Raw genomic sequence first — 11,060 nt, forward strand, 5'->3', positions numbered from 1 at the left:
TGTGGAACTGTAAGTTCAATTAAACCTCTTTTTCTACCCAGTCTTGGGTTTGTCTTTATCAGTAGTACGAAAATGGACTAATACAAACATCAATGGATTTTGGTATGGATGTTCAAGTCCCTCATATAAAATGAGGTCCAGAAACCAATCCCCCGTGGATACCAAGGAATAACTCTGTGACACATAAAGATTCAGGATTTGGCTGTCAAGTTCAACCATGCCAACTCTCAATATTTCTGTGCTCCAACTATCCCAGATTATTCCCCCTACTTTTCTCATGCTGTGTCCTCACTTGGAATTCCTTTGTCTTTTTATCCACCCATAAAAATGCTGCTTATTAGCTAAGTACAGTGGTGCACACCTGTTGTCCCAGATACTCAGTAGGCTAAGGCAGAAAAATCTCTTGAGCTCAGCAATTCAAGGCCAACCTGGGCAACACAGTGAGACCCCCAGCTCTGAAAAAAAAAAAAGCAATATATGTCTTACAGTTTTGTGAGAACTTCTCTGATCTCCTATTTCCTCTAACATTCCATGAGCACTTCAAATGTAGCTCTAACTTGGCACATTCTTCACGCTGCTTTGTTTTTGTCATTTTTTTTCCAAAAGCAAAGATGATGGCATGACCGCTGTCTGCATTAAATACTGCAATTACGATCTTAGTGAACAGGAAAAATGGAAATTCAAGCACCTATATTTTCAAACAACACACTCCACACAATACTTTTTTTTTTTGGAGATAGAGTATCGCTCTGTCACCAGGCTGGAGTGCAGTGGTGTGGTCTTGGCTCACTGCAACCTCCGCCTCCTAGGTTCAAGTGATTCTCCTGCCTCAGTCTCCCAAGTAGCTGGGATTACAGGCATGCGCCACCACGCCCAGCTAATTTTTGTATTTTCAGTAGAGATGGGGTTTCACCATGTTGTTCAGGCTGGTCTTGAACTCCTGACCTCGTGATCCGCCCGCCTCGGCCTCCCAAAGTGCTGGGATTACAGGTGTGAGCCACTGTGCCCGGCCCACACAATACTTTTACCATTGCTATATTGGTCAGTAGATGGAAAAACTGAACATTGGGGAAAATTGTCCTGGCAATCTTGGGCAAGTACAGGACCCCGCTGGCGATAGGCCACTGCACCTGTTTAAAAGTTTCTATCAAAGAGACTTCTTGGTTTCATTAAGGCTGAGGGGTGATTTACAGAGACTTTAGGAAATTAACAGACCACAATAATTTAGAAACCAAACGAGGGAAACCAGCAAAAGACGAGCAAACAGGACCCAACAGTGTCCCTGAGGGCTCTGTCCACTTGGATAAATTGTATGTTATTCTTATTTCCATGGGTTACCTTTCAATCACCAAGCTTTGCTCTACAGGACTGTGTTCCCCGGAGGAGGCGCCTCTTTCTACTTTGCACAGAGAGGCTGAATAGGTTCCAGCTGCCCCTGTAAGCGAAACAGGTTTCATTCCTTTTCCCAGACTCACCCATCAGCTCACTCTTCTTCCATGATGAGGAGTGGGCAAGGGGATTATGGGGGGGCAGGCAGTGTGCCTTCTATATTTCTCCTCCCTGGGCTGTGCAGTTAAAATCCTTTCCACCTTTCTTTACTACATGAAGAATTTCCTATGTGGAATTCCCACCTGCAATCATCTTACGTAGTTCTGACAACCACTCGGTAGTATTCTTACTCTCATTTTATAAACACGTGGTAAATTATGCCGAGAAAATGGAGCCAGCAAGAATTGACTAACCATTTTGGAATTTTGGATGAAATGAGAAAAAGTTTGAGGTGCAAAGTTGAGGCCTGTTTTTGAAGGAGAGACTTGAACTTGTTTAGAGGACAGTAGTTCTCAACCTTGAGTATGTATCAGAATCACCTGGAGAGCTTGTTAGGCCTTAGTCTGCTTGGTTGCAGGCCCAGAGTTTCTGATTCACTAGATCCGGGGTGGGGCAGGAAAATTTGCCTTTCTAACACATTCCCACTTGATGCTGATGCTGTTGAGACCTCGCTCTGAGAATCTGTGATAGGCCAGGTTAAGGGAGGCAAAATATGGCTGACTGCCTGTTTTTGTATCACTCCTGAAGTAAGAATGGATTTTACATCTTTAAAAACAATATTTTGTTCATGTGAAATATGAAATTCAAATTTCATTGTCCATAACATTTTATTGGAACGCAGCCACATATTTATTATATATTGTCGATTGTTTTCACATTATAACAGCAGAGTTGAATAGTTGTGACAGATAGTAAGGCCTACTAATACAGTGTGGATATTTGTCCCTTCCAAACCTCATGTTGAAATATAATCCCTGTGTTGGAAGTGGGGCCTGGTGGGAGGTGACTGGATAATGGAGGATCCTTCATGAATGGTTTAGCACCATTCTTTTGGTGATAAGTTAGCTCTTATTCAGTTAGTTCACTTGAAATGTGGTTGTTTAGACTGGGCGCGGTGGCTCATGCCTGTAATCCCAGCACTTTGGGAGGCCGAGGTGGGCGGATCACCTGAGGTCAGTAGTTCGAGACCAGCCTGGTCACATGGCATAACCTTGTCTCTACAAAAAATACAAAAATTAGCCGAGCATGGTGGTGCATGCCTGTAGTCCTAGCTATTTGGGAGGCTGAGGCAGGAGAGTTGCTTAAACCTGGGGAGTAGATGTTACAGTGAACCGAGATTGTGCCAATGCATTCCAGCCTGGATGACAGAGCAGGACTCCATCTCATCTCAAAAAAAAAAAAAAGAGAAATGTGGTTGTTTAAAAGAGTGTGACAAGCTGGGCACAATGGCTCATGCCTGTAATCCTAGTACTGTGGGAGGCTGAGGTGGAAGGATTGCTTGAGCCCAAAAGTTTGAGACTAACCTGGGGCAATGTGGTGAGACCCCATCTCTACAAAAAAGAGATCAAAAACATTTGCTGGATGTGGTGGCTCTAGCCTGTAGTTCCAGCTACTCAGAGAGGTAGAAGGATGGCTTGAGCACAGGAGGTCGAGGCTGCAGTGAGCCCCGATGGCACCACTGTATTCCAGCATGGGTGACAGAGTGAGACTGCGTCTCCAAATAAATAAATAAAATAAAAAAGTGTGACACCTCACCTCCCCCTCACTCTCCTGCTCCCACTCTCGCCATGAGACATGCCTGCTCCAGCTTTGCCTGCCATCATAAGTAAGAGCTCCCTGAAGCTTTACCGGAAGCACAATGCTTGTTGTACAGCCTGCAGAACTGTGAGCCAATTAAAGCTCTTTTATTTTTAAGTTACCCAGCCTCAGGAATTTCTTTATAGTGACAAAACAATGTCTTTATAGTGGCAAAAATTTCTTTATTGCAAAAACAACCTGACACACCTACAAAGCCTAAAATATTAACTATGTGGTACTTCACAGAAAAAGTCTGACATCCCCCTGGGCTAAGGTAATGTAGGAGAGAGATAGCTAAGTGAAGGGGCGGCATTCTTTGTGGGGCAACAGGGAATGCAGTTAAGAAAGAGGAATGTCTTATTCTCTAAAATGGGAGAGAAGTTGGTGAGAAATAGGGAGAATCTAGGTAAAATTATAGGTATGTGGCTTGGTTGAAATTTGATGAAGGTCACTTGATAGAAGTGAAAAAGGGTGGGGAGTTGATAAAATTGGCCAAGGTTTAGATTAATCTTTTAAGTGGAATAGGAGGAATTGCTAAAAGACCTCATTGAGGTTGAGGGTTGTTAATTTTTAGTGGTACATTTGCATAATGAGTACCATTTTATTCAATTGTGCTTATTGTCCCAATGTAAGAGTAGAGAAGGCAGTTGTGGAATTGACCCAGAATTTAAAGATAGGTATGCCTTGGAATCAAGGGTGTTCATGAAAAATTGTGCATGTGATCCACCACATAAGAGTATCCTGGGTTCAGAAGGAAAAGAGGTTGGGAGAAGATTGGGAGAAATGAAAGAATAAGAACTAGAAGAACTGTCTTGTGAGAGTCGAAAGGACTGTCTAGTGGGTGCTTGAAAGATGAGAGTCCTAGTAGGAGGATGAGTTATTAGAGTTTGCAATATAATTAATGGGTTAATAAAGTAATTCCAGATGATGACAAGGTTCAGAAATGATCACAAGAATGAGTAGCTGAATGAAGGAGAAACAGTAATTATTGAAGTTGCAGGCATCAAGAAACTAGGAAACTAGAGTGTTAGAAGGGTTATCCACTGGACGTTGAAAACTACCAAGTATTCCAAGAATGTGAGCATGTAAAATAAACAGATGTCAGAGAAAGAATAACTCTCAAAAGGGCAGTGACATTTCAAGGAGAGTGAAGACCTGGAAGTGCTATTAGAAGTGAGGAAAATCGCCGGGCGCGGTGGCTCAAGCCTGTAATCCCAGCACTTTGGGAGGCCGAGACGGGCGGATCACGAGGTCAGGAGATCGAGACTATCCTGGCTAACACGGTGAAACCCCGTCTCTATTAAGAAATACAAAAAACGGATGAGTTTGTGTCCTTTGTAGGGACATGGATGCAGCTGGAAACCATCATTCTTAGCAAACTATCACAAGAACAGAAAACCAAACACCGCATGTTCTCACTCGTAGGTGGGAACTGAACAATGAGATCACTTGGACTCGGGAAGGGGAACATCACACACCGGGGCCTATCATGGGGAGGGGGGAGGGGGGAGGGATTGCATTGGGAGTTATACCTGATGTAAATGACGAGTTGATGGGTGCAGCACACCAACATGGCACAAGTATACATATGTAGCAAACCTGCACGTTGTGCACATGTACCCTACAACTTGAAGTTTAATAATAATAAATAAATTAAAAAATAATAATAAATAAATAAATAAATAAATAAATAGAAAAAAAAAAAAAAAAAGAAATACAAAAAACTAGCCGGGCGAGGTGGCGGGCGCCTGTAGTCCCAGCTACTCGGGAGGCTGAGGCCGGAGAATGGCGTGAACCCGGGAGGCGTAGCTTGCAGTGAGCTGAGATCTGGCCACTGCACTCCAGCCTGGGCGACAGAGCGAGACTCCGTCTCAAAAAAAAAAAAAAAAAAAAGAAGTGAGGAAAATCTTAACCTCACTTACTCACCTTTGGGCATATAGGGTGGGGAAAAGGCCAACCACATTAACGAGGCTGTAGGAAATGTTCTTGAGCCAAAGCTGAGTCTTAATCATGACTAGGAATTGAGGTAGTAGTCTATGAATTTGGGATGCTAAGAGGGTACAGGTATGGGAGGGAAGGAATAATAAAGCAATATGGGAAGGAGGGTATTGGGAAAAATATGTTTTTGTTCCTGGTTATTTATGCCAACTCTGTGAGAGCTAGTGTGATTGAACAATTATAACGGCCCCATGTGGGATGGCCCTAAGTCTCAAGGTACAGTCAGATGGTGAGGTCTGGATGCTGAGGCTGGTGCATTAAAGTACTTAGATTGCGAGTTGTGGACCTTATCTCTTAGGAGTTTTAGGCTGAGGCAGGCTGAAGCCTGGTAAGTGAGGGTTTCATAGTGAAGAATTTCCTTAATTACTCACTTGACAAATGATTATTAAATAACTAGTTATATTTCAGGCAATGTAAGATACTTATTGAATACAGAAATGAATTAAAGACAGGATTACTGTCTTTGTGTATGTAAAAAGTTTAGTGTAAGAGTATGATAAATGAACACAATGTAATATTAACTTTTTTTGTTTTTTTTCTGTTAAAATTTACTTATTTATTCATTTATTTATTAATTTTTGAGACAGGGTCTCCCTTTGTCACCGAGGCTGGAGTGCAGTGGCACAATCTCAGCTCACTGCAGCCTTGACCTCCCAGGCTCAAACCACCCTCTTGCCTCAGCCTCTAGAATAGCTGAGACCACAGGGGTGCACCACCACACCCAGCTAATTTTTGTATTTTTTTGTAGAGACAGGATGGGGTTTGGCCATGCGATCTGCCTGCCTCGGTCTCCAAGAGTGTTGAGATTACAGGTGTGAGCCACTGTTCCTGGCAAAATTGACTTTTTAATATAATGTTATATTATTTGCCTGCACTGTGAAAAACAGCAGACAGAGCAATGTAGAATTAAAAGTATAGTGGAGGGACACGTGTGGGTTAATGGCAGAAGTACACACTCCATTTGAGATAAAGGAAAGCTTCCTGATTGAGGTCTTCACTGAAACTCAAGAGATGATTTGGATGTAGGCCAAGCTGGGTAGAGTAGAGGTGCTGAGAGTTCAGGAGGAGGAAATGGGAGATTATAAGCAAAATGAAAGTGCAAATGTCTAGAGTTTTAAAGGAACAAGCATGTTTACAAATTGTTAAGAATGTTGGGGTGGAATGGTTTATGGCTGAGCTCGGGAATGAGACAGGTGCTCTGAAAGCCAAGTTTGGTCTTTTTTCATGACGGTGTTGGTGAGTCACTGAGAATTTTTAAGCCAGGAAATGACATGATGAAATTACTTTTTTTTTTCTTTTTTCTTTTTTTTCTGAGGCAGAGTCTTTCTGTATCACCCAGACTGGAGTGCAGTGGCGTAATCTCAGCTCACTGTAACCTCCACCTCCTGGGTTCAAGCAATTCTTGTTCTTCAGCCTCCAGAGTAACTGGGAATACAGGTGCATGCTACTATACTTGGCCAATTTTTGTATTTTCGCTAGAGATGGAGTTTCACCTGTTGACCAGGCTGGTGTCGAACTCCCCGCCTCAAGTGATCCACGCACCTCGGCCTTCTAAAGTTCTGGGATTATGGGTGTGAGCCACTGTGCCTGGCCCAAAGTTACCATTTAAGAAAGTTTATTTTGGCTGGGCATGGTGGCCCATGCCTATAATTCCAGTGCTTTCAGAGGCTGAGGAAGGCAGATCACTTGAGGCCAGGAGTTCGAGACCAACCTGGGCAATATGGTGAAACCTTGTCTCTACTAAAAATACAAAAATCAGTCAGGCGTGGTGCTACATGTCTGTAATCCTAGCTACTCAGAAGGCTGAGGCATGAGAATCACTTGAGCCTGGGAGGTCTAGGCTGCAGTGAGCTGAGATCTTGCTACCGCACTACAGTCTGGGTGACAGAGCAAGACTCTGTCTCAATAAAGAAAAGAAAGAAAGAAAGTTCATTTTGGTGGCAGTATGGAGAATGAACTGAAACAAACACTCCCCTCCCTAATTACTCACAATACAATACTTGGCACTTTAATTGTAGCACTTCTCAAGCCCTCTTTTATATTAAAGATTTTGTGTAAACTGTCTTCCCTACTAGTTTATGAGCTCTCAGGTGCCAGAGAGCCTATTTTATTCAAAGGCATAATATCTCCTCTCATTACTTAGGATTTTCTTGAATCTACTAGATCATCAGTAAGTGCTCGTATGAATATCAATATACTCTTTTATAGACAGTAATCTTTCACATTTAATTGTTTCCCTCTTTCTCAGGCCCTGATTCACTCTTCCCTAGAGTGAGAAATCAACGTCATTTCTTCTATATATGGTACTCAAAATCAGGATTGACAATTTGACAAAATATATTTTTCTTTAATTTTGAATTTATGTATATATCAAGTCTGCAAAACATAAGTTACATTTGGTTATATGTTTTTGTTTTCATCCAAAAGAGGAAGATTATATAAAACTGGGACTGCTTTGGGAAGCCTAAGATGCATGGTTTCTATGCTTTTGTACATCAGGGACTTGGAGAGAACATGATGAGGTCACCTGTTTTGTGAGTTGAGGCGGTGTGATCTGCATTCCCCAAGTCTGAATCATGTTGAATAAACTGATCATTAACTTTCCAGACTATAATCCTTAGAGAGCAAATTTGGAGTACAGAGTGGTCAGCAGTCTTAACACTCCTTTTCCTGACTCATCTGAATAGTCAAATAGGAGAGAATAGAAATATATATTGCTCTGCGTGGGTTTTTAAAATTTATTTTATTTTTTTTTTTATGGAGTCTCGCTCTGTCACCCAGGCTGGAGTGCAGTGGTGCGATCTCGGCTCACTGCAACCTCCGCCTCCTGGGTTCAAGCGATTTGCATGCCTCAGCCTCCCAAGTACCAGGGATTACAGGCGTGTGTCACCACACCTGGCTGATTTGTATTTTTAGTAGAGATGGGGTTTCACCATGTTGGTCAGGCTGGTCTTGAATTGCTGACCTCAAGTGATCCACCCACCTCGGCCTTCCAAAGTGCTGGGATTACAGGTGTGAGCCACTGCACCGGCCTCTGCATGGGTTCGAGTGCTACGTGCCTTCTCAATTCAGAAAACCTGTTCTCAGACTTCTGCGGTGTTATCACTAGGGATTTCCCAGACTGACTGAATCACCGATTATCGAAAGCAATATTAGGCCTTCAGGCTGAACAACAATATTGCTGATATTGAGCCTTGCACCTGCAAAATGCTCAGGGTTTTTATGGTTTAAAATGTACGCTAGGAGCCCAGATAAAATGATACTTTGACCTCAGAGACTTCCTCTGTTTCTCCTGTGGGACATTCCAGACAGCCTTATCCCCTCTGCCTCTAGTCCCTCTCTAACATCACTTGCCATGGATTTCTGAGTTTTCTAGTTTTCTGTGTCTTATTTTTTCTATCAGACTATCAGCTCTAGGAGGCCACAGCCTCAGTCACATTTGCATTTGTATCTGTAGGGGCCAAGGGAAAACTTGCCCTTAGCCCTTTGAAGTTTCTCTGAAGCTGGGCACTTTGGGAGGCCAAGGCAGGAGGATTGCTTGAGGCCAGGAGTTTGAGGCCAGCCTGGGCAATATAGTGAGACTTCGTCTCTACAAAAATTTAAAAAAATTAGCCAAGTATGGAGGCACATGCCTATAGTCCTGGCTGCTAGGGAGGCTGAGGTGGGGAAACTGATGGAGGTTGCAGTGAGCTGAGATCTAGCCACTGCTATCCAGCCTGGGAGGCAGAGTGAGACCCTGTCAAAAAAGGAAAGAAAAGAAAGAAAGAAGGAAAGAGAGAGAGAGAAAGAAAAAAAAAAGAAAAAATACCATGAAGTTTTCTGAAAAGCAACTGACAAAAGGTAGATTAATAGGATAAAAGCACACAGAATCTAGTAACGTGCTGGGCACAGGGGGAGAATCACACGGTGATCATCCAACAACTCAGCGGTACAGAAGCTTCTGTACATTGTTTCATGGGGTGGGGGGAGGGATGGAGGAATGAATAGGCCCAATGCTCAGACTATGGTTCTCTTTGGGAGCTGACTGGGAGTAACTCCAAAGTTGAGGGGCAGAACAAAGGTTTTTTATTATTATGTAGATAAAGCCCCTCAGGTAATCTCTTGAAGTTGCCCTCAGAAAAATAGATGAAAATTCTGTCTGGACATGATGAAGACCCCTGGTCTCTTCTACTCTCTGGTGGTTGATCTTTCCTGGTTATTTCGTGAGATTTTCTAGGGAGGGAGTCTTAAAACAATTTCATTTCTTTTGGAAAGATGCTTTCTTCATCAGATAAGGAAATTCCCGAGAGATTCCCTCCTGGTGGCTTGGAAAAGAGGATTAGAGAGACCAGGGGTCAGGGAAAAGTCAGAGAGCGATTTTGGTTCTGAGACCTATTCTGATGAAATGGATAGGAGGCAAGGAAATACTGGATAGAAGAGGGCAGCCCCAGCGAGGGCCCCAACCTCAAGCCTGGAACTTCTGCCCAAAGTGAGAACATGCATTCTTATTTTCCCACTTTAATGTTGCTTTTTGGCCCGCCCGCCCCGATCTTGTACGCATAAAAACCCCAGGCTCTACTGGCAGAGCAACAGAGCGGAACACCAGAGAAGGAGAGAAGAGAAGAAGCAGCTGGACATTGGAGAGAAGCAGCTTGACTTCAGAGGGACAACTTGACAGCAGGACTTTGGAGAAGAGTTCAGCTGGGGATGGAACTAAGCTGGCTGAACTCCAAGGGAAGACTACCTTCCCACTCCATCCTTCTCACTCCATCCCCTTTCCAGCTGCCCATCCTGCTGGAAGTCACTTTCATAGGCAATAAAATCCCCCACATTTACCACTTCAATTTGTTCATGTGACCTGATTCTTCTGCATGCCGAACAAGAGCTCAGTATACAGAGGGCTGTCACACTCAGCTGTTAAACACTTAAGCCATTTGTAGACAGCAAAGTTAAAAGAGCACACTGTGACATGCACCCTCTGAGGCTCTAGGGGTTGCAGGTACCCCCAAGATGCTGCCAGGGGCCACATGGGGTTCCGCTCCTGTTAGCTCCCAGAAGCACTTATCTTGGCCCCTGCACCTGCCCACCCGCATGCTCCCCCTCCCACAAGGGGTTGAGAGCTGTGGGCTGAGTAAATGAGCCACCCCCTTCGTGAGTCCTGCAAAGGGGTCAAGGGAACTATCCCATTTCACTGAGGCCTTTCAATTTTCAAAAGCACTCAGCAAGCCAATGGCCATATTTTGGGGAATCGTTTTCTGCCCCCCAACATATCCCTCGATGTACTCGGTATGGTGCTATGTGTGTGTCTGTGTGTTGAGTATTTGCTAAACAAATTTAACTGAATTTACCTTTATATGGTTAGGCAAATAAGATAAATTATAAACTAATATAAAGTTTGTGAAAAACTTTAGCACCATTTTATTCTTATTTTAGGAGACAACCCTGCCCCCCGCCCCCTCAGTTAGCTATGCTAAAGACTGGCCTTGGCCAAAGAAAAAGAAAAAAATTGAAATTGGAAAGTAAAAGTTGTTAGTGGTAAGAGGTAATAAAGAAATAGAAATAGATCCAGAAGACCCAGAAAGCTCTTTCTAGAGCAAGAAAAGGAGGTAAACGGAACTCACACTGTATCTCAAGCCATGCTCAAGTGGTTAAGAGAGGGGAATACAGAACATATATCTGCACAATTCTGAGGATGTTTTAATCATCATAATTTCAGTGGCACTGGAGAAGGTACAAACCCCAAATACCTGAGACAGGACTCAGTTAATTTAGAAAGTTTATTTTGCCATGGTTGAGGACCCACATCCATGACACAGCCTCAGGAGGTCCTGACAACATGTGCCCAAGGTGGTCAGAGCACAGCTTGATTTTATACATTTAGGAAGACATGAGACATCAATCAACATATGTAAGATGAACATTGGTTTGGTCCAGAGAGGTGGGACAACTCGAAGAAA

The 11,060-nt window shown here is 43.3% G+C and overlaps 1 long non-coding RNA gene across 1 annotated transcript in view; it reads left to right on the forward strand.

Annotated features, from left to right (window-relative positions):
* Positions 1–9,947, forward strand: part of LOC119619654 (uncharacterized) — a 49,205-nt gene extending 39,258 nt beyond the window's left edge. The window contains exon 2 of the long non-coding RNA XR_005236155.2: positions 9,676–9,947. This is a non-coding gene — a long non-coding RNA (uncharacterized lncRNA). The remainder of the gene's footprint in view (positions 1–9,675) is intronic.
* The last annotated feature ends 1,113 nt before the right edge of the window (positions 9,948–11,060 follow it).

The sequence above is a fragment of the Chlorocebus sabaeus genome, chromosome 25 (assembly GCF_047675955.1).
Source record: "Chlorocebus sabaeus isolate Y175 chromosome 25, mChlSab1.0.hap1, whole genome shotgun sequence".
NCBI classification, from domain to species: Eukaryota; Metazoa; Chordata; class Mammalia; order Primates; family Cercopithecidae; genus Chlorocebus; species Chlorocebus sabaeus.